Source organism: Cryptomeria japonica, chromosome 3 (assembly GCF_030272615.1).
Source record: "Cryptomeria japonica chromosome 3, Sugi_1.0, whole genome shotgun sequence".
In the NCBI taxonomy this organism is placed as follows: Eukaryota; Viridiplantae; Streptophyta; class Pinopsida; order Cupressales; family Cupressaceae; genus Cryptomeria; species Cryptomeria japonica.
This window is the reverse complement of record NC_081407.1, coordinates 618,958,720-618,982,066: the sequence shown is the minus strand read 5'-3', so window position 1 is coordinate 618,982,066 and position 23,347 is coordinate 618,958,720. Positions and strand designations below refer to the sequence as shown.

The window sequence follows — 23,347 nt, the reverse complement described above, 5'->3', positions numbered from 1 at the left end:
TAAAAAGCATTTTAGCCACTCTTTGTTAAATCATCATAATAGCATTTAGAAGCATTTTTATATCATAGAATATTCATGCTAAACTAGTCACTTTCATACTATCTTAATCATCATAGTTCTAAACATCATATATATCTTAGAATGAATTCATGCATATAAATCAAACATCACTCGTTCTTGGAGTTGTCATTCCTAAGTCACTTTGCTCAATGATTTGAGAGAAAAACATAATTGACTTTAGGGATCCTTTGAGATAGAGAACAATGGGACACCCCTTGGGAAGTTGAACTAATTGGCTTAGTTCATATACTTGCACCAAGAGTCTCATTGGTGTGTGGGTCTTTTAGATTCAAGCTATTCTTTTTTGTCACCGCATTTTCTTGCATACAAGAAGTACAAGATTGTTTTATGTATAATTTTTTTTTTGACTTCTATAAACTCAGCCCAAAATCTTAAACAAACTTGGGATTCATCATTCTTTTTGGAAATATGGGGTGTGTATGCAAGGAACGCCATGTTTCTAGCTAGCTGTGTAAGATTTTAGTGAGGAAAATGAATAACATAATCTCACATTATTAGGATGGTATATTATCTTTCCAAGTAGGTTTAGATGTTTATTTTGAGTAGTATATGGTGAGTTTCAAAAGTGAATAGAATAATATTGTGGTAAAAATCAGTCATTGCATTATTCAAAATAGTGCAGAAGGCATATAGACATTGATTAGAAAACTTAAGGAACTAGAGGAGGAGCATGTTGTGGAGTTCAGCCTTGCTAGAAAAATAAAAAGGATAATAACATTAAGTAAAAGGGTAAACGAGTGCGATAAACTAAACAAAAAGGGTCAAGTTCTTAGACTAGAGGCTACAAGAAGAAGAATTTTGATGAGGAGAAAAATGATCAATTAGGCTTGGCAAATATTCCTAAAAAAACTTGTCAATAGGAATTAGAGTAGAAATCTTCAAGAAATGTAGTAGGGCTTCTTTTTTGTTTTTCCTTAGGTTATTTAGTCTCTTTTTTTTTTCTATAGTTTAGTTACTATTTGGTTGTTCCTTTTCTTTTGGTAGCATTTTGTAAAAAGGGTTTCAAGTCCCTTCAAAACTAGTTTTACCATTAAATAAAAAATGCACAATCACATATTTTTCAAAAATATTTTAATTTCTTTTTAGCTATTTGATATCATATAAACCACCTAGCAGAGGGTATCTTACTAAACTATTGGTTTTCATACATTATCCATGATTGTCCTACAACACAACTTGCAACAATCATGGTCTAATCAAAATAATTATATGATCTCTAGCATATAACACAACTTTCTAACCATACCTACCTTATCAAAAACCATCTTTTAATCTTTAATCTTTTTTCACATCTACTTACTACATGCTATCTCTTCCTAACATGTTTATCTACAACTATCATGTTTCTAGTGAAATTCATAGCATAAAATATCAGTTTATGCATAATATCTCAGCTGTTTTGTAGATCTTCTCCCTAGGGACATCTCCACATGGATAGGAGCATTTTCTCCCTCTACAATATCCTTAGATAAAAATTTAAATGTCAAGTTAGTTTACTTTAGCTGAAATATCCAATAAGATGCATATGCTCACTAAAGTGTGGGTAAAATGTAGTGTCAAAATTACACACCCCTACAATTTCACATGACACAAAATCTCCTATTTAGCTTGAAAAAAAAATAATATTGCATTTGTGCTATGATAACATGAAAATGATAATTTGGTAAAAAAATATTCTCAATATGTAGTTTTTGAGTCTCATTTTCCTAGATGAAAGCACCATGCGCTTATGTATATGTGTCACACTAGCATCCCATAAAATGTGTGACTCAATTGACATATGTGTAGCACACTAGTGTCCCATAAAAATAGAAATATTGTATAAATTGATATTTTAATTATAAGTCTTTAAATGGGAGATAAAGCAGATTGTTGGGTAATACTTTATTTGTTGAGCATGTAGCAAGAAGTTAAACCCCCATAGAAGAGACTAATTTTCTTCACTATGCTTAGATACAATGACATATTATAATGCTCAATGTTTGTCTTTTGTTTATACAAACAAGGATCAAAGGGGTGTTACACCCTTCTTTAGTCATTCTTTAACTTCCTAATATTAGTTCACAATTTTAAGTTGAATTTTTTAGCACCAAAATGACTTGGCATGTATTTGGCCCTCTTGTTAAAACAATATATTTCTCCTGAATCTCAAGTAAATCACCTTCTAATTAATCACCATTCATCATTTGTCATGTTGAATAATTTTAAATGTGTTTAAGGTCAAGTATAAGGGAACATCAAGGTTAAGCTCAAGACAATCACACCTTATTCCACCCATCATCTACATATTTGTTTAGAGGTCAAAGTTTAGTTTCTACAATTTAAAGATCATTTCAACACAAAAATCATTTAAGAGAAAATTTGATACAATTTTAAATTATATTAATTAAATCATATTAGTTCTAGCATTTATACAATATAATTTTAGTAAAGACATTAAATAAAATCATTTTGTTTTTTTATTCAAATTAAACTTTCTCTAAATTTCCTCATACAAAATATATTTTATTTGTTATAAAGTTTTTAAAATATATTCTAGTTGTTATAAATATTTAAAATTTATTAAAACACTCAAATTTCTTTAATCTAATTTTAGACTTTCACAAAATTTAACAAATAAAATATATTATTCTTTTTAAAAAGTTATTTATAAAATGAAGTAAGTTGTTTAATTTCATAACAATTGTTGTAACTGTTGGAATTACAGTAAGAAAGATTGTTGGCATTTCAATATCAGGAGATTGTTGATATTCAGTAAGGATATTGAGAAGGTTGTTGAAGATTATTGATATAACCGAAGAAGGATGATAATTATCCTTATAACATTAGTTTGTCATTGATGTCAAGAGATTGATTATCTGATTCAGTATGATGTTGTCATATCTTGAGAAGATTGATTTGAAGAGAATTAAGATGTCGGTAAAAGACACAGAAAGAATATGATGAATAAGGGGAGAAATAAGTTATTCAATGGGAAACTATTACTGAGTTAGATAATGACAAGATCATGATGTTTAGATTGTTTTGATGTCCTACATATGTTGTTGATTGTAAGGTTAATACTATACTATGTCACCGAGTAAAGAACCTAGTCGATAAACCCTAAGGAACCTAGTCGGTAAACCCTAAGGTTATTGATATCGGTTAATGAAGGTGAAATGTCTATCAAGTAAAGTTTAGTATTTACCGAGTTGCAACCAAGTTATGATAGTGTGCATGGGATGGATAAAAGCATTATTTAATGAGGGACAATGATTAGTTGGAGATGTGTAAATGATTGGTATGCCATGCATGAAGTTTGTTAAGGATTTATGGCAAAAGAAAATCGACAGGAAGATCTACAATGCAGATTGAACCGCAATAACCTTGTGCAAGTTCCAAGAAAGGAATGCAAGTCCCGAGGTAAGGTAAAACATTTTCAGATCAAAAGGATACATTGATCCTAGTCAAGTTTGAAGATCTGATGGCTAAGATTGATCATGGGAAATGTGATCGAGGAGATTAAGCAGTTAGCAATTGTTTATAAATAAGAAATTGTTGATAAACAATGTATGCGAGCAAGTGTATGCACAGGGATGCTACATAGTGATTACCGAGCATAAAAGCTTGAAGACCTATTTGAATAACAGAGTAGAGAGCCCAGCAGAGGGACAAGATAAGTCTTATGACTAGATTATTTTGAGCAAATAAGAATCTGCTTTAGCATTTTAGATGTGAAGTTGCAGATAGATTTGTATTACTGTTATTTTGTAAGTGACAAAAAATCTCTTAACCGAGTGGACTTAACAGTCTTATATGTAAACCCTCTAGCAAGGTAACATTCTAGTTGAGTGTTTGAAATCCTTTTACAAGGTCACTTCTAACAAAGTGAAGATCCTAGCAAATCTGAGGGAAATCCCTTAACCGGGTCACATCTAGCAACATGTTTGTAATCTTTAACAGGATTTGCTTTTGACCGAGCATACTCTAGAAGAGTATATTTCTTAGTCAGTTCGAAATCCCATAGTGGTTTTTCCCTATTTGGGTTTCCACATTAAATTTGGTGTTATGTGTGTTATGATGATTATATGCATATGAGTTTGCATGTTTAGCAGTTTTGGTTATATTGCTGAAGTATAAGTTACCGAGGTTGAATTTGTTGTTTTATGTAAGATTAAGTTTGTATGATTCACCCTCCCTCTCATCTTGTTAGCTATTGGCATATGTACTTACATTAAGTATCAGAACTATCAATTGGTATCAGAGCATTGGACTCTGAAAGAAAAAGTTTAAAGGTACTTGAGGCAAAGATCCGAAGATGTATAAAAGGGATGCACCAAAGTTGAACAAGTCAAGTTTCTCCACATGGTAGAAAAGGATGAAGCTACATTTATCAGGAATTGGAGAATATGCAACATATTATCTGGAGAATGATTACATTGCATCGAGCACCAACCCTATGACCTTGGAAGAGATAAAGGCAAAGCAAGAACATATTCAAGCTATGATTGAAATAACATCAGCATTGACCGACTCAGAGTTTAATGATCTAGAAGGTTGTAATGATGCAAAAGCAATGTGGACTAAGCTCATATCTGTGTATGGAGGTGATGAACATTTTCAAAGAGCAAACGTAGATAGTCTAAGAGGATAGCTTGAATCCATGAGGATGAATGAAGGTGAAAACATAACCCAATACAGTACAAGACTAAAGGAGATTGTCAATCAAATTAAAGGAGAAGGTAGAACTATTGAAGAAAAGGATATAACAAGTAAGTTGTTGAGAACCCTTCTACCAGCCTATGTTATTTGAGTCTCTGCAATCAATGAATTGAGGTCTGTACCTAACATGCCAGTTTCTTTAGATGCTACTATTGGTAAGCTACATGCATTTGAGTTAAGTAATTTTCATAACAATGGGTCTTTGGAAAATAAAGTTGAATCTACATTCAGTTCTTTTCATATTAGTGAATCTGATGATTACAATGATAGAACGAGTAAGTACTCTGAAGGGAATCACAGTGGAGCAAGTGAAAGATTTCGTAAGAACATGGAAGAAGTGCACAAACTATATGAGGAAATCAAGAAGCAAGAAGAGTTTGAAGCATTATTAGCTAGAAGGTTACTGAGAGGAAAAGGTAAGTATAAAGGGAAGCTACCTTTAAAATGTTTCAATTGTGATAAGATAGGACATATGGCTTCTAACTACCCTGACAAAGAATCTAGTGAAAAGAGAGAATACTGAGATAACAGGCAGAAAGACAACCAATACAGAGGACACTAAGACTTCAGAAGGAGAGATAGAAAGACATGTCTAGTAGCTGATGAAGAATCCAACGATGACAAATTTGATGAAACTGATACTGAGGAGGTTGTTTATGTGGCTATTAAGGATGGATCTGATGAAGAAAGGTATGAAGAAAAAGCTCTAATATCTCACATTAATAATAATGATTCTTGGATCATAGATAGTGGATGCTCACATCATATGACAGGTGATAAACACAAGTTTGTTAAATTAGAAGACTATGATGGAGGCTATGTAAGATTTGGTAATGATGCACCATATCCGGTGAAAGGTAAAGGATCTATAACACTTCTTGACAATGCTAAATGTGATGATGTATACTGGGTTGAAGGTTTGAAATACAATTTGTTGAGTGTAGCACAGCTAAACAATATAGGATACTAAATAGAATTTTAGAAAGGAATTGTCAAAGTTCATGACAAGCATGGAAATTTAGCTGCTACCGGGACACAAACAAAAGGTAATACATTTCATCTTGACTCAACTCAGAACAAGTGTCTTTATGCAAAGATAGATGATACCTGTTTATGGCATAAAAGGCTTTGTCATGTAAATTTTGATAATCTGATCAAAATAAGTAAGAAGCACCGAGTAAGAGGTCTACCAAGTCTTGAAAAACCTAAGAATGCTATGTGCCGAGGATGCCAGATGGGTAAGATGACAAGATCAAGCTTTACAAGTAAGTCCTACACTTCTAAAGGAATTTTAGATCTAGTACACACTGATCTTTGTGGTCCTATGAAAGTTCAAAGTTATTATGGTGATAAATATTTCATATTATTTGTGGATGATTACTCAAGGATGATGTCAGTCATGTTTTTAAAAGAAAAATCAGAAGCTTTTCAAATGTTTAAATGGTACAAGGCAAGAGTTGAAAATGAAACAGGAAGATGACTGAAATGTCTTAGATCTGATAGAGGAGGAGAATTCAATTATGATGAATTTCACTTATTCTGCAATGATCATGGTATGAAGAGGCAAGTGTCTGCACTGAGAACACCTCAGCAAAATGGGATGGTCGAGAGAAGAAACATATCAATTGTGTATTGTGCAAGAACCTTGATGATAGAAAAGAGGGTACCTCAAACATTTTGGAGAGAAGCAATCAGCACTACAGTTTACACCCTGAACCGAGTTCAATTGAAGAAAGGAACTATGAAGACACCTTATGAGATCTGGTATGACAAGAAACCTAATGTAAGTTACTTTAAAATCTTTGGAAGTAGATGCTATGTTCACAAGGATGACAGAAATGGAAAGTTTGATCAGAAAAGTGAAGAAGGAACATTTCTTGGTTATTCTTCTAGAAGTAAAGCATTTAAATGTCTGATTAAATCATCTAACAAAATAGTAGAAAGTGCAAATGTGAAAATTGATGAATTTGCAGAAAGAAATGATGAAGGAAATTCCAAAGAACCAGAAGAATATGAAGAATTCGTTTATGTTCAACCGAGAAGTCCTATCGAGAAACCTACTGAAGAAAATGAAATAATGTCTAGTTACCGAGTGATGAAGAAGATCATACAGAACCTACTGAGCCTATATTAGCCAAATATGTCAAAAGAAATCATGCATCAAGTCAAATTATAGGATATAAGGATGATCCAATGATGACAAGGAACAAACTGAGACAGAACACATGTCTAATATCTGAATTTGAACTAAGAATAGTGAAAGAGGCATTTAATAGTGAAGATTGGGTAAATGCTATGATAGAAGAGATTGATCAAATCAAGAAGAATGACACATGGACACTGATCCCAAGACCTAAGGACAAAAATGTAATCGGTACTAAGTGGATTTTTAGAAACAAGCTAAATGAGAAAGGTGAAGTCATTCGCAACAAAGCAAGGCTAGTTTGCAAAGGTTATGCTCAAGAAGAAGGAATAGATTATGGTGAGACTTTTGCACCTGTGGCTAGACTTGAGGGAGTAAGAACATTGTTAGCATATGCTGCTTTCAAAAATTTCAAGGTATATCAAATGGATGTTAAATATGCATTTTTGAATGGTATACTAGAAGAAGAAGTTTACATTGAACAACCTGAAGGATTTGTTGAACACAAGAGTAAAGATCAGGTATGCAAACTGAACAAAGCTTTATATGGTCTGAAACAAGCACCTAGAGCATGGTATGAAAGACTGCACTCTTATTTAATCAAGATTAGTTTTATAAGGACAAGTGAAAACAACAATATGTACATGAAGAAAGATGAGGACAATGGAATACTGATCTCAGCCATATTTGTTGATGATATCATATTTTGTGGAAATGACTCCTTATGCAAGAACTTTGGAAATGAAATGTGCAAAGAATTTGAGATGTCACTAATTGGTGAGATAAAGTATTTTATAGGTTTACAAATATTGCAAATGAAAGATGAGATTTTCATTACTCAATCCAAGTACATAAAGGAAATCTTGAAGAAATTTGGAATGGAGAATTCTAAACTAGTAAGTACTCCTTTGACTACTAACTGTAAATTATCAAAGAATGATGAATCTGCATCTGTTGATGAGATACTTTACCAATCTATGATTGGAAAATTGCAATATGTTGTGCATAGTAGACCGGATATAGAACATGTAGTAGGTATTATAACAAGATTCTCTGCAGATCCCAAGGAAGCACATATGATAGCAATCAAGAGAATTTTCAGATACCTGAGAGGCATTGAGGATTATGGCTTAATATATGAAAAGAGGAATAATTTTGATATAAAAGTTCATACTGATGTTGATTGGGTAGACAACATTGATGACAGGAAAAGCACAAGTGGTGGAGCTTTCTTTTTAGGAGAAAGACTAGTGAGTTGGCTTAGCAAGAAACAAGTATGTATCTCATAGTCAACAACAAAAGCTGAATATGTTGCTGCAGCATTGAACTATACCAATATAGCATGGATCAAACAACTGTTGGAAGGTATAAATGAGAAAGTTACCGAGCCAGTAACTATATTCTGTGATAATACTAGTGCCTTTAACATTCAAAGAATACAGTGATGCACTCTAAGACAAAGCATATATCTATAAAGTATCACTATCTTAGAGAAGAAGTTCAAGAGAAGAAAGTTGTGCTGGAATATATCAATTCAAAGGAGCAATTAGTAGATATCTTCACAAAGCCATTGCTAAGGGACACTTTTGAGTATCTCAGAAGCAAGTTAGGGGTCCTACCCCTATCTTCTACTCACTGATAGGGTTCGGTGAAAGCATCAATTCGATGAATCTACAAAATATTATGTGTGGATTGATGCTGATTTACACACTTTAGGAGGTCACCTAAAGTTGTGCAAGAAAAAGTGAATAGAGTTAAGTTACTCTGATCGAGACTAAGATGATACACAGTAAGGCAAATCACTTCATAGAGGAAGCAATCATGATTTAGTTCTTTTACTTTTTGGCACTGTTGTCAAAGGGGGAGAAGACTATAAATGGTTTGGTTAGAAGGCTAAATGGTTGACTGAATAACAAAAACCCTGAATGATGAATAACAGAAGACTAATGACAGGGGGAGAAGATTGCAAACATGGAGAAGACTAAATGCAAGACAACAACTCAGTAGCCTAATGAAAAGGAAGAAGACTTCAGAAGATTTTAACAGCTCAAGGATAACAAGAGAAGTCTAACAACAATCTAAATCCGAATCAATTTGAATATCTTGTTGGTATTACCATTTACTTATTGGTTTTTCCATCAATGCCAAAGGGGGAGATTGTTGGCATTACAGTAAGAAAGATTTTTGGCATTTCAATATCAGGAGATTGTTGATATTCAGTAAGGATATTGACAAGGTTGTTGAAGATTATTGATATAACTGAAGAAGGATGATAACTATCTTTATAACATTATTTTGTCATTCATGTCAAGAGATTGATTATCTAATTCCGTATGATGTTGCCATATCTTGAGAAGATTGATTTGAAGAGAATTAAGATGTTGGTAAAAGACATAGAAAGAATGTGATGAATAAGGGGAGAAATAAGTTATTCAATGGGCAACTATTACCGAGTTAGACAATGATGAGATCATGATGTTTAGATTGTTTTAATGTCCTACATATGTTGTTGATTGTAAGGTTAATACTATACTATGTCACCGAGCAAAGAACCTAGTCAGTAAACCCTAAGGAACCTAGTCGGTAAACCCTAAGGTTATCGATATCGGTTAATAAAGGCAAAATGTCTACCGAGTAAAGTTTAGTATTTACCAAGTTGCTACTGAGTTATGACAATGCGCATGGGATGGATAAAAGCATTATTTAATGAAGGACAATGATTAGCTAGAGATGTATAAATGATTGGTATGCCATGCATGAAGTTTGTTAAGGATCTATGACAAAAGAAAATCGACAGGAAGATCTATAGCACAGATTGAAATGCAATAACCTTGTGCAAGTTCCAAGAAAGGAATGCAAGTCCTGAGGTAAGGTAAAACATTTTCAGATCGAAAGGATACATTGAACCTAGTCAAGTTTGAAGATCTGATGGCTAAGATTAATCATGGGAAATGTGATCAAGGATATTAAGCGGTTAGCAATTGTTTATAAATAAGAAATTGTTGATAAACAATGTATGCAGGCAAGTGTATGCACAAGGATGCTACACAGTGATTACTGAGCACATAAGCTTGAAGACCTATTTGAATAACAGAGTAGAGAGCCCAGTAGAGGGACAAGATAAGTCTTATGACTAGATTGTTTTAAGCAAATAAGAATCTTCTTTAGCATTTTAGATGTGAAGTTACACATAGATTTGTATTACTATTATTTTGTAAGTGACAGAAAATCTTTTAACCGAGTGGAATTAACAGTCTTATATGTAAACCCTCTAGCAAAACAACATTCTAGTTGAGTGTTTGAAATCCTTTTACAAGGTCACTTCTAACAAAGTGAAGATCCTAGCAGATTTGAGGGAAATCCCTTAACTGGGTCACATCTAGCAATGTGTTTGTAATCTTTAACAAGATTTGCTTTTAACCGAGCATACTCTAGAAGAGTATATTTCTTAGTGGGTCCAAAATCACATAGTGGTTTTTCCCTATTTGGGTTTCCATGTTAAATCTGGTGTTATGTGTGTTATGATGATTATATGCTTATGAGTTTGCATGTTTAGCAGTTTTGGCTATATTGCTGAAGTATAAGTTGCTGCAGTTGAATCTATTGTTTTTATGGAAGATTAAGTTTGTATGATTCGCCCCCTCCTCTCATCTTGTTAGCTATTGGCATCTGTACTTACATTAAGTATCAGAACTATCAGTAACATTTTTGCAAACATTCAAAAGAAAAAGAAATCAAAAAAATTAAGATAAATATATAAAACACATTATCAAAGATGTTATCACTATCTTTAAAAAGAAAGCCTCTTCAAATTTCTATACGATATATTTATTATGTAATTTTTTTAATTACATTTACACTAAAATTATAACAACAACTAAATTATTATTAAAAAAAACCTAATTCCCTAATCTTATATACATATTTCATATAATATAGCAACTAATATACATCGATATTTTCAAATATTTTTAAGGCCTATAATTTTCATAATTTAAATACTTTATATTTCATCAAAATAGCTCTTTTCATCAGAAATTTGTAGTGATTTGATTTTATTACACTGACAATAAATTATTCAAACTGAAATGGCAAGAAGAGAAGGTGAGTAAAAGGGTGTTGTAATTTTAAGGGAAGGAAAATTAACAAAGCAAACAAACATTAAAGATGAGATAATTATAAACAACTAATGATTTGAGAAGCCAATACGTCGTCCCTATAATTCTAAGTGAATGAGTCGCGAAAAAGGACTTGTGTTTTTTTGTGTTAGTGAAAACGAGCAAAGTCGTAAAACAAACGTTATTCATGGTATAATCCAATAGACTTTGAACAAGTGCGGAAATTCGCAGAACTTTAATAAACACCACAAATTTGCATAACTTCATTAAACGATATTCATTGTATTATCCGATAGACTTTGAACAAGTGCGGGAATTTGGAGAGATTTAATAAACGGTATTTTTTGTACTATCCAATAGACTTTGAACAAGAATGGAAATTTACAGAACTTTAATAAACATCACACATTTACATAACTTCATTAAATGCCACAAATTCAAAGTAGTGTGGAAAATTGAATGGATGAGATTTCACCCCACTTTTGTCGGTAGAATAAATGTAGAATAAGTTTCAAGTCTTGGGATTAATAATATTATAAATCAATTTTATTTTGCTCCTCTTCTTTAGTGCGTTCTCTGCTTATCTACAAAATTCTTTTGTTTTCCACCTCTATCTTTACCTACTCTTTCTTCAAACCTGATAATTAATAAAAAAAGGTTAAACCCTATCAACACAAATGCAAGTGCAATGGCTAAAATATAAGACTACAAATAAAGATCGAGGAAAATCTCCTAACGAAATCGCTACCTAAAATTCAAAAGTTGGTGAATGTTGCAAGCATATCCCTTAAGATTTGAATATAATTATTGAGCCACCAAGCCCCCACTTCCCCTTTGATAAATGCATTGATAATAACTTGAAAGTCATCCTCTAGGTGAAGGTTAGAAACATTCATTTTTTTTTCCATTACCACTACCAACAATGTAGCTTGAACCTCTATCACATTATTTGTTCCTTCCCCCAATCAAATGAGTACTAATTTCTAATTACATCACATTCTCACTTATTTTTAGCAAGGTTATGTGCTTTGGAGTGGGTACATGTTTCATAAAATTTGAAGTTTAAAACCCATATCTTTGCCTTTGTTTTAGGCCTCTAGAAACCCAACCCTTAAGCCTTGGACATGCAAATATAATGTCATTAAAACACCAATAGAAAAATCAACTTTGGCAATATGGTTGACAACTTTTTTTAAGAATTTTTTTATGAAATTAAAACCCATTATAGATGACGATGTCTAGTTTTCAAATTGCAAAATAAATTATAATTAAATTTTTATTAGTTTTTAATTAATGTCTAATTAAACTAGTCTATAAACTTGAAATGATAAGTGTTTATATTCTTTTAATAACTTTTTTTTAAAAGAAATTGTGTAAAAAAATGTATGACATCAATCTACAAGCAACTATTTACAAAATAAATTTTTTTTTTTAAATGGATTAGTTTAGCTCAAATTATGGTGGATGTATACAAGGGGTTTTCAAAAATAGTAATTAGGGTGGCAATAAAAATAATAAACAACATTTTTAAAAAAATATAAAAAATCTTCATCAATTTTTAGTATGATACACATCTTTTCCTTATAGGAATTAGAAAATTAATTTTATTTAGGTCAAATTATGATGGTCATACACATGCATGGTATAGTCTTGAAAAAATGACTTTTAAAAAGTGGTTTTTATACATGCCTATTAAAAATCAATTTGTATCATTCAGGTATTAAAAAAAATTACATATTTGAAAACTAGGCCTAGTATACTACATTGTATAGCCTTTTTTTAAGATTCTACATGTAAGTGCTTCAAATTTTAGTTCAATTGTGACAAAGTTTGAAAATTAAGAATGTTTTTTTCAATTTTCTTCCACCTTTTAGACTTTTTGTGGAACCAACTTCTTGCACCTACAAATAGAAAAACAAAGAAAACACTTCTAGAATACATAGTCATTTTGAAGGTTATAGAAAATGTTTCTAACTTGCAACAACATATTTATTGGCTATACATGCAAAAATATTTTGTGAAATATATTAATAGGTATAATTTATGCAATATAAGCATGGCCAAGAACTAGAAATTGGGCCATATAAACCTCTTCTAGCACCAACTTATCTACGAGAGAGAATTTCAACATATTTTATTGGGTTGTTTAGGACATATAAATGACATAATTATTTATTTATTATTTTTTCAAAATTCTAGAAAAGTATGCATGGTTTAATTCCATGTAAGCAAACATTATTAGGGAAGGATGTAATTGAACTCTTCTTTTATTAATGTTTGGACTCATTTTTATTAAAAATCATGTTTGCCAATAAGAGGTTATGTATATTGGTATTTTTTGGTGTAAATTTTTTGATAAAATGGACATTCTAATTGAAGAGAAGCACAATATTTCTTCTACAAATAGATGGATGAAAAAATGGTTAATAGGACATTGGCTGAAATCATTAGTGAATATAATTTGAAGCATATAAATCTACATGGAATAAGAGTATAATTTAGCTAAAACATTCCCACAACCAAGTAGTGCATTCTTCTACAAATCATTTACTATTTGAAATATGTTATAGATTCACAATTGCCAGCCCACTAGATGTATTAGTGGGATAACCATATGAGACAGGTAAAAATGTTGTTGTAGAGGTGAATATATAGTTGAAATGTTATATTATACAAATGAAACTCTAACACCTAGAGGCTTAAGGATAACTAATAGAACAATAAGATCTGACATGATCAACGCTACATTGAATATAATATCAAGGTAAGTGATTGGGTTGGTTTTATTTGTGTAAGGATAGACTTTGGGGAGAAATAAGGAAAATGACATATTTGAGGTATGAATTTTTTTTAATTCTAAAATTAGTAAAAATGTCTTTTGGCTTATTTTTCACCTACATAAAGTTGTATTTAATGTTTAGTACATAAAATCTAATTATATTTAATATTTTGATGTTCCTTGAGGAAGAAGAGTTAATGTTACCACCCCTAACCAACCTTATCACAAGGATGTTGAATAGGATATGGTGCATGCAAATGGTTACAAGAAAAGTTGGCTGGTTAGGTTGAAGGGGTGAATCCCAACAAAATATAATTGATATTCTAACAATGATGTGTAAAGTACATTTCAAATAAATTATATGATTCCTTGAGCTTTGGGGGCCCAAATCCCTCCTAATTGCAGATATGGGTAAAAACAATTAGGTAATGGCCATGATCATGAGGTCAAGCGATGCAAGATTTCTCCTTAGATACTCTGATACTATGCTAACACTTTCTACACTTAGCTAACCTACAAATTAGTTCAGAACCCCATGGGTAGCTATGTAGAAGAAAATCAAGGTTATACCCTTTAATTGTAGGCCAACATAGAGTAAATGATAACTAGTCTTGAGACCTACCACCCTACCTATAACAAGCATAGATTTTACCCTTGTTCTAACATAGTTATGGAGACTTAGCCTACATTTACTCAAACACACCCATTGAACACATTTGAATGTTTAAGTACACAAATAGTTTCTTTAATGTATAAAATGTCTTATTTTTCTACATGAAAGGACCTATACTTGCTCTTCACATGCTCTTATACATGTAGATGAAGCTCCTTGGTTGTACACACATTCTTATCCTCTCTCTATTTCTCTCTCTCTTGTTACTTATATGAAATTTTTCTCACACACAACTTCTCCTCCTCTTGTCACACTACCTACTTTGTTTGGCACATAATCTTTACCTCTTCTAACCTCACTACCTAGTCACACACATGTGGGCTCTTAACATCTTCTAGTCATACTATAAAATCACTCAATCTCATAGGTAATATATTTATTTTATATATTTCTTATTATCCAATTTCTTCCTATATGGCTCCTTTGCTTAGCCCCTCACTAGATAGGCATATTGCCTATTTAGTCTTACATGTGCTCTCTATATTCACTAGCTTTCATATAATTTCTACTTCATTGATTTCTCCTCTACTTAGCTCATTGTGGAAATGTTATACACAGTAAGTTATCTATGCAAACTATACATGGTACACACCTTTGATCTCTCTCAACTCCTTCACCTAATTCGTTATGATTTTTTATGCTTCTTCCTTCACTAAACTAGCATTCTCCTTAGACGATCTCTTCTTTATTGGGATCCCTTCCTTTCTTGTTCATCTAAATTTTCCTCTCATCTTACTCATAGCCAAGTTGAGTTCTTTCACATGATGTGAAGTGATGTATGATTCCATTTTGGATGCTCTAATATCATGCTAGCATGTGATACACTCAACCAACGAGTGGGTTGGTTGAGAACCCCATGGTAGCTATGAATAAACAAACCAAAGTTGTCTTCTTTGGTTAGAAACTAACTTATAGTAGTTGAAAAGTATTCCTAAGACCTACCACACTACCTATAATAACCATATACAACACTCTTCCTCTTACACAACTATGAAGAGTTATCTTACACTCACCCTAACACACCCATTAGACACAAATGATTTATTGCATAAAATATTTACTTTCTAATATGCATGTCCATGAACCCATAAGTCCCCTTCTATGCTCTCATACATGCATAGTTATCTCCTTTCGTATACACTCATTCTTAGACCCCCGCCTCTCTCTCTCTCTCTCTCTCTCTCTCTCTCTCTCTCTCTCTCTCTCTCTCTCTCTCTCTCTCTCTCTCTCTCTCTCTCTCTCTCTCTCTCTCTCTCTCTCTCTCTCTCTCTCTCTCTCTCTCTCTCTCTCTCTCTCTCTCTCGCTTCTCCCCCCTTGTTTGATGTTTCTCTCAAACACAATTTATTTTCCTTTGCCACACTATCTATTTAGTCCAACACACAATCTTGGCCTCTTCTAACCCCACTACTGAGTCACTCTCATGTAGGCTATTCACCTCTTCTAGTCATACTACTTGGTGAGTATCACATATGCCCTCTATATTTGATACCTTTCACACAATACCTTCTTGCTTGAAGTCTTCTCTACTTAGCTCCTTGTGGGAATGCTTTGTACCCTACTTTTTACAAAAATACCATAGCACCTAAGTTGATCTCTCTCAGCTCCTTTACCTCACTCATTGTTCTTCTCTATTCCCCTTTCTTCACTCAACTAGCCTTATACTTCTCTAATACCTTCTTCATTGCTTTCACTTCCTTTCTTCCTTACTAAACTTTTCCACTTCATCCAACCTTAAAATTCCTTTCCAAATTCCTTGTATCAAAACTCTTACGGTGGAATGTTGTTTTCTTGCATATATGTGAATTGTGTCTTGTGATAGTAAGTATTGTATCATGTCATTTTCTTTCAATTGGAGGTGGTTTCAAATGGATAGAATATGAAATTTATAACAAGTATTATCGTCTTATTCTAACTAGAAATAGATTTAGCATGACCAATGGGAATTTCCATCCTTCCCCAAGATGCGGAGAAGGTTCATAATAACTTTCCCTAACTTCCCGAAGGTTAGAAATAATAGATCAAATAACAATTTAAAAGAGAAAACATTCATCATTACAAAAATCAACTCTCTACACAAATAAAATCATTCACAACATTGTCAATACAAATTCTCTCTTTAGTGTCATGTCTTAAACTTTTCCAATAAACTCTACTTAACATGTTTTCAATTCTATTGCATTATCCATAAGATTTTTTTAATATCAAGAAAGTCGTACGATTTCCTCTACCTATTTATACATAAACAAGTACAAAGAAACATAGCAATGAATGCCATAGTCACAACACATACTAAAAATAATTTTTATTTGCCTTTTAGCATTTATATCACTGTATCCCAAGTACTCAAAATCTTTATTTATTAGTTCAAGATCAAGGTGTATTCTAGATCTTTGTCTAGAAGATCTAAATCTATAAAAAAAAATTAATGTGCATTTAAATTGTAACTTTTAAGGGTTTAATAATTTTTGTATTCACTCTTCTTATTTGATTAGTGTTGGAAGCATTTTTTGTACCTCAACTTCCTTTCAAATTCGTTATACCTTGGTTCTTAATGTCAGGTACATATCAAATGGATATTTCTTATATCACTACAAAATGACTAGATCATCATCTATCCTTCCTCTCTATCTATCTCTCCATCATCCCTAGCTCCTTCCATCTATTTTTTCCTCTATTCTTTTCTCCTTCATTGTGTAATGATCCCATTATTTTGAGAGAACACCTATACTCTTCAAGACTACCTATCTTCTTGATGGGGAATACTAAAATACCTTCTTGTCATCCTTCCAGTGATTGGAGTATCATGCCACTAGTCCTCATCCATTCCTACCCCCTTTGTTTTTTGTTTTTTTGATGCAACATCATTTCTTATAGTTGTGACACTATATCAAAGAGTGGCAAACTATAGACATCTAATTTTATCTATATACCTAACCATATTTTATGTTATCCTATTCTAACCATTAATTAATTCATCCTTTACTTTTATCTCACCCTTAATTAAAGAAATTTAATTAAGTTTAACCTTAATCCCCAAATCTTCCCACTAAATCGATTAATTAATGCCTACTTAATTAATCGATTATAATAATTAATATTAATTAACATTTCCTCTAATATTTAATTCTACAATATCCTTCAATCTACTAAATTTTAATCCTATCCATCAAATTTATTTGTATGTATTAAATTCTAAACTCACAATTATCTAACATGCGTCCAAACTCATCTTAATGCTCACACATTTGTGAGATGCTTATTCACCTCATTTGTGTGAGCATGCAAACTTGTAAGCTCAAAATGCTTTGAAGCCTCCACCTCATTTTTGTCCTATTTACCTAGGCACATTACTATGCTCACACATGCATATTTCTAAAACATGTGTACCACCCCACCTCTTACACATGTCCCAGTGGCCACAAATGTGTGAGCACACCTACTCTTATACCTCATGAGACAATTGTCACGTGACTACAACCCCAATCCATGCTTCCATTCCCCTTAAATCCTAGCTCTCCATTAATATTGCATCTTGGCCTTTGATTTCCTCATTGTATTTGACATCTATTTATATCCTTACTACATGTCCCACTTTCTAATAAGCCACTTTCATCATATCCTTATTCTGCCTTTTTTTAATCCGATATCCAAATCCTACCATCATGTTGTTAGTTTATTGAGCAACCACATTCTACCATAAATAGGCCATAAAGAGGACATCAATTGGAGTTATCAAGTGCACTCCACTTCTACTCAAATAGAAGAGCAAAGAAGAAACAAGGTAAAAGGTTCAATTTATTGCACTTGAATCTTTTATGTTTAATCACTTGTTTTTTCTCGTCTTTGCTATGAAAGAAGTCAAAGGTATTTCCTCTATTTATGGAAGACCCTCAAATGTGTCTTTTAGTATGATCAATTTGTTAAACATAGATACGATAAAAAAAATAATTGAATAATTGAAATATTGATAAAAAAAATGTTAATAATTATGATTTATGATCAGAAATGACAGTTTCAACAATCTTTCTGAAAATTACAGACTATAATTATTATCACGTTTTATCTCTATTTCAATTACTCCCATATCTATTTACATTAATCTCTATATCTCCTAAAAATACTCCTTATTTTCCTATCCATTTTTATCTCTCTTATAATCAATTAAAACTGAAGTATTAGTTAATACTCTTTGTTCAAGGTAGTGGTGTTACTATCGTAAAAGAAAGAAAGGGCAGGCAATTATTTATTGATTACGATAAATATACTTTCCCTTGTAAATTAACAAATTCATTTAAAACTGAAAGCGGTTAATAATCTTAATCTTTGAATGTTTGCACAATTCCCCTAGTGGGTAGTCGGTTCAAACAACTCACAATGCTATTTTGTACGATCAGACTGCAACAAATTGTACTGGGCGAATTGAAAGCTTGAATATTGTGTTTGGAAGCAAATCAGAGAAAAATAATTGTAACTGTATTGTACGCCTTTTGAGCTCGATTCAAGCTCGCCTGTGCGAAATGACTATCCAGCCAACAAAATAGTCTATTTGGCATTTGTTTGCAACTGATCTTTTACTAAAAGTGCCATTTGTGCTGCTGCATGAGCCATTCTTTGGAGCAAATGGCACTTTAATAAAAGACGAAATAGAATATCAGGTCACTGAATAGCCATTTCGTTTCATGAAGGAGAGCTGAATCGAGTTCGAGAAGCGTACAGTGCAGTTTGAAAGCAGTCCCTCCAAAGTTGAAGAAGCGTACAGCGCCAGTTTGAAAGTAGTTCCTCCAGAAAATGCAGTCTCCACAACGCATAGCTTCTGAAGATTGTGTTTATCTGTTCAAAGAAGCTTTGGATCATATCAATGGTAGAAATCTGAGGCTTGGATCTGAGTCCCTCCAAAGCCCAAGCAAGCAACGTCAAGACAGGGCTAAGCCTTGCTCTCACAGACTTTCAGACATTCAGAGTTCAGTTCTCCCCAATTTAGAGTTCACTTCTTTTTTTTGTATTTATTGTGCTGGATTACACAGCTTTCAGTTCATTGTATTCTGACATTCAAGATCATCTCAAACATTCTGAGTAGCAAAAAGAGAAGAATATATTATATTTTGTTGTATTCCATTATGCTGAACTTGCTACATGACTGGGTGCACATAAAATATGTAAGGGAAGATTGATTAGCTAGATCTATTAAAGAAAGGAGGATAAAACTGACTGAAAAGAAAAATTAGCACCAGGAAATATTGTTAATTTCTGATAACCCAGCTACAGATTATTCTTATAACTCAGCTATAGATTAATTGTACAATAAATTCACAGAATAGAAATTCTATCTGATTTATAACAATCAATGCTCTGGGTTAATTAACAGCAAATAATAGCCAAAGCAAAATAAATAAATAAATAAGAAAAGACAATAAGACAGATATACCAGAAACCAGTGTGGGGAAAAACTTGCAAATTTTGGATCTTCTATTCAGTCTAACAGAAAACTTTCTCTTCAAAAATACAATATAAGTTTGCTAAACAATCTTACATATTTGAAACTCAGCTGCTTTACTTAGCTTGCAAGAAAAGAATCTTTTTTTATTTTCTTTCGCTTTAAATCATATATAAAATCACTCTTGGTTTTAAAAAATAAAGCTGTTGATTTTAAAATATAAATCTGTTGCTAAATATAAGCAACTCCACTCCACCTTCCGAGCTAAACAAAAATCAACAAATATTAGTAAGGGTTTTGTTTGATTTTAATTTTAATTTCTAAAACAGGGGATGAGCACTTTTTGTATAATCTCTGTTAAGTTGTTAACAGTCTTTTTGTTTCTCATCCCTCTAAATTATCAATTTAAAGATGATAAATTATTCCTGTCACAATATTTTCCCCAATTTAACTCGATTCTCTCTATGATTGTTTAGCTTTAACATTGGGCAATACTTATTAAGATTAATGTGGGTTTGAATTTTTATCTTAATTTGTATTATTTATGTTCGATTTACAAGTTTTCTCAATTATGATTTGAGATTTGAAGTGGTTAAATTTGTTTCTGAGTAGTGTAAGAAGAGAGTTTCGTTGTTTACCATTCCTTTCAAATATACTTATATGCGAGATTATGGATGATAGCTTTGTTTTCACATAATAAATTATGATAACAATTTTAATAGATTGCACAGTTTGGGATTTTCAAGAAGTTCCTTTCTAAAAGCCGGGATTCTCTTGTCTTCTTTCCTATTTCAGATGTCGATATGTTCTCTCAAGCCTGTTACTTGTTTGATTTGATGTAGATCTTAGTCAAATTTGCTGGCTCTTTTATGTATTAAGAAATTGCTTCCAAGACATGGTTTTAAAAATCTGAAAACCCTAGTTTGTTTCTTCTGGTTAATTCTTTTTGCTCAAGACAAATAGGTACTAACAAGATTTATTCTGATGGTAAATGCAGTGCATTGGGCAAAAGATTTATTGCCCGAGATATTATATTTGCCAACATTGCAGGGGTGGACAATCAGCAAGCTATAGCTCTATGTGTGGGGGCTGATATGTCAGCCTTGTACCATTGTAACTTTATCGGCTTCCAAGACACCTTAAATACATGTTCACTCCTTCCGCCAGTTTTACAGAGACTGAAATATCACTGCTCAGGGCAGAAGTGATCCCTTCCAGAATACCCGAATTTCAATTCAAATCTACACCATTGTGGCCTCGACAGATCTTGCTCCAGTTAGATCCTCCTTCCCCACTTATCTCAGAAAGCCATGGAAATTGTTTCTGCAGTCAGATCCTCCTTCCCCACTTATTTCAGAAAGCCATGGAAATTTTTCTCACGGACTGTGGTCAGCAGAGCTTCTTAACCGAATGTGGCTCAAAGGTGGACCGGCAAGTTGTATGGAGAATATATGAAGTTCCGACCTGACTCAAGGTTAGGGGTTAGTTAAGGAAGAGTTAAGAGAAGAGTATGAGTAGTCGCATGAATTGTTGTGAGAGTTGTTGATATTTTTTGTTGCAATAATAGTACAAATAAAAAATTATTGTCTGAAATATAAAATATTACTTTTTGTGTGTTTATATATAATAATTATAATATATTGTATCAATAGTTGTGACTTTAAAGTTGTTATTGATATGAAATGTATCATTAGTTGTAAAAAGTAATCAATCATGTGATGCCACATCAGCAGCACAAGTATAGGGGTTTTTTTTGCATTGTCTATTGGTTTCACTATTTTTGGGGCTGTTTTGGATACCTTGGCAAAAAGCATTCTGATGTGGCATCATACTTGATGATGTGGCCTTTAAACCTTACTTATAAGCAGGGGACTTGCCAAGTAAGCTGCTGTAAAAAAATTGAGAGTGATTTGAAATTTCTACGTAAGATTTTGAAAAGCGCAAAATTATGATGCACAACTGCAAAATCCTTAATGAATTTAATTGATTGCCATCTAGTAGAATCCTTTTTTGATAAAAAATTGAACATGAAGATCTGAATTCTGTTGTCTTCATGCAAGTGGAATATGAATAACGAGTGATACTATGGAATTTCAGCTGTCTATGGAATCCCACCCAGTGCCTGCTTCTGCAAGTCTTACATTCAAAGGAATGTTTGAGGGCCTTAAAAAATAACTGTTTTTAAATTTTGTAAAGGGTGCTGATTTTGTATGCCCTATACTCTTATTCTTTGTTCTCCAACCTTTTCTTCGTTCTTCATACTGCTGTAGATTTATAAAAGCAGTTCCATTTATCCTTCAGGTTGTTTCCTTGATGTTTTAAGTAAAAGATTATTGATTTGTTATTGAAATGCTAAAAATGCACACTTTTATTCTTTCTTTTCCAATCCAGGAACTAAGATTATATTCCAGGAACTAAGATTGTATATATATTATAGATTAAATGTACTATAAATTGTATCTTTAAGAAATCAATTTTTTTAAAAGAAATATATATATATATATATATATATATATATATATATATATATATATATGTATATCAATGGGATATTAAAGATGGCTACTATTCTCTAAGATCTCTATTTAAGGGGATGCATAGATCAAAGAATACATATAGAGATATCTAACTTCATAAAAAAATTAAATATAGACGAATCTCATGAAATCAAAATTTTCTTTCAATATTTGATATTTTAGACATTTATTTCACATGTTTAAATAAGCAATAGGCCATTAGAATACATGAAATTGTTTATAAGCTTTTCATTTTATAAACCTAAGATGTCATGGATTTTAGAACTTGCCACCACATAGGATGTACTTGTCAAATTATTATACTTTTAAGATTATTTTATTATAGCATTAACTAAAAACTAACATTTGAGAAGAGACAAATTAATTTAAAAGTTTGAAATTATTTCATAAAGTATTGAATGACCCCACTACAAACTCAACCATATTTCAGCTAATGAAACAACAAATATATAACAAGAATATGAGTAGGTGAAAATTTTGGTATCCATCATAGGATGTAGATCTAGATCAATAAAATATGCACTTTACTTTAACAATAGTATGTGTTGTAGTAATATGAGCACACTACCAACTCAACCATATTTTACCTAATAGAACAACAAATATATATAAAAAGAATATTCAAGTAGGGCAAAATTTTGATATCCATCATAGGATGTAGATCTAGATCAATGAAATGTGAAATTTACTTTAACATTAGTATGCGTTGGAGTAATTATGAGCCCACTACCAATTCAACCATATTTGACCTCATGGAAAAACATATATATAACAAGTGTTGAAAAGCAACAAAGTTCTTGTCAAGGAATGCAAGGATGGTTTTGTTTTTGTTTTTATTTTCATATGTGTTTGTTTTGTGTGTTTTGTAATTGTTATGCTTC

General features: G+C 32.1%; 1 long non-coding RNA gene across 1 annotated transcript; it reads left to right on the top strand.

The window, feature by feature from the left end:
• The first annotated feature begins 17,989 nt into the window (after positions 1 to 17,989).
• LOC131060126 (uncharacterized) lies at positions 17,990 to 19,610 on the top strand. The gene is made up of 2 exons (XR_009110288.2): positions 17,990 to 18,276; positions 18,890 to 19,610. It is a non-coding gene; the product is annotated as an uncharacterized LOC131060126 (long non-coding RNA).
• The last annotated feature ends 3,737 nt before the right edge of the window (positions 19,611 to 23,347 follow it).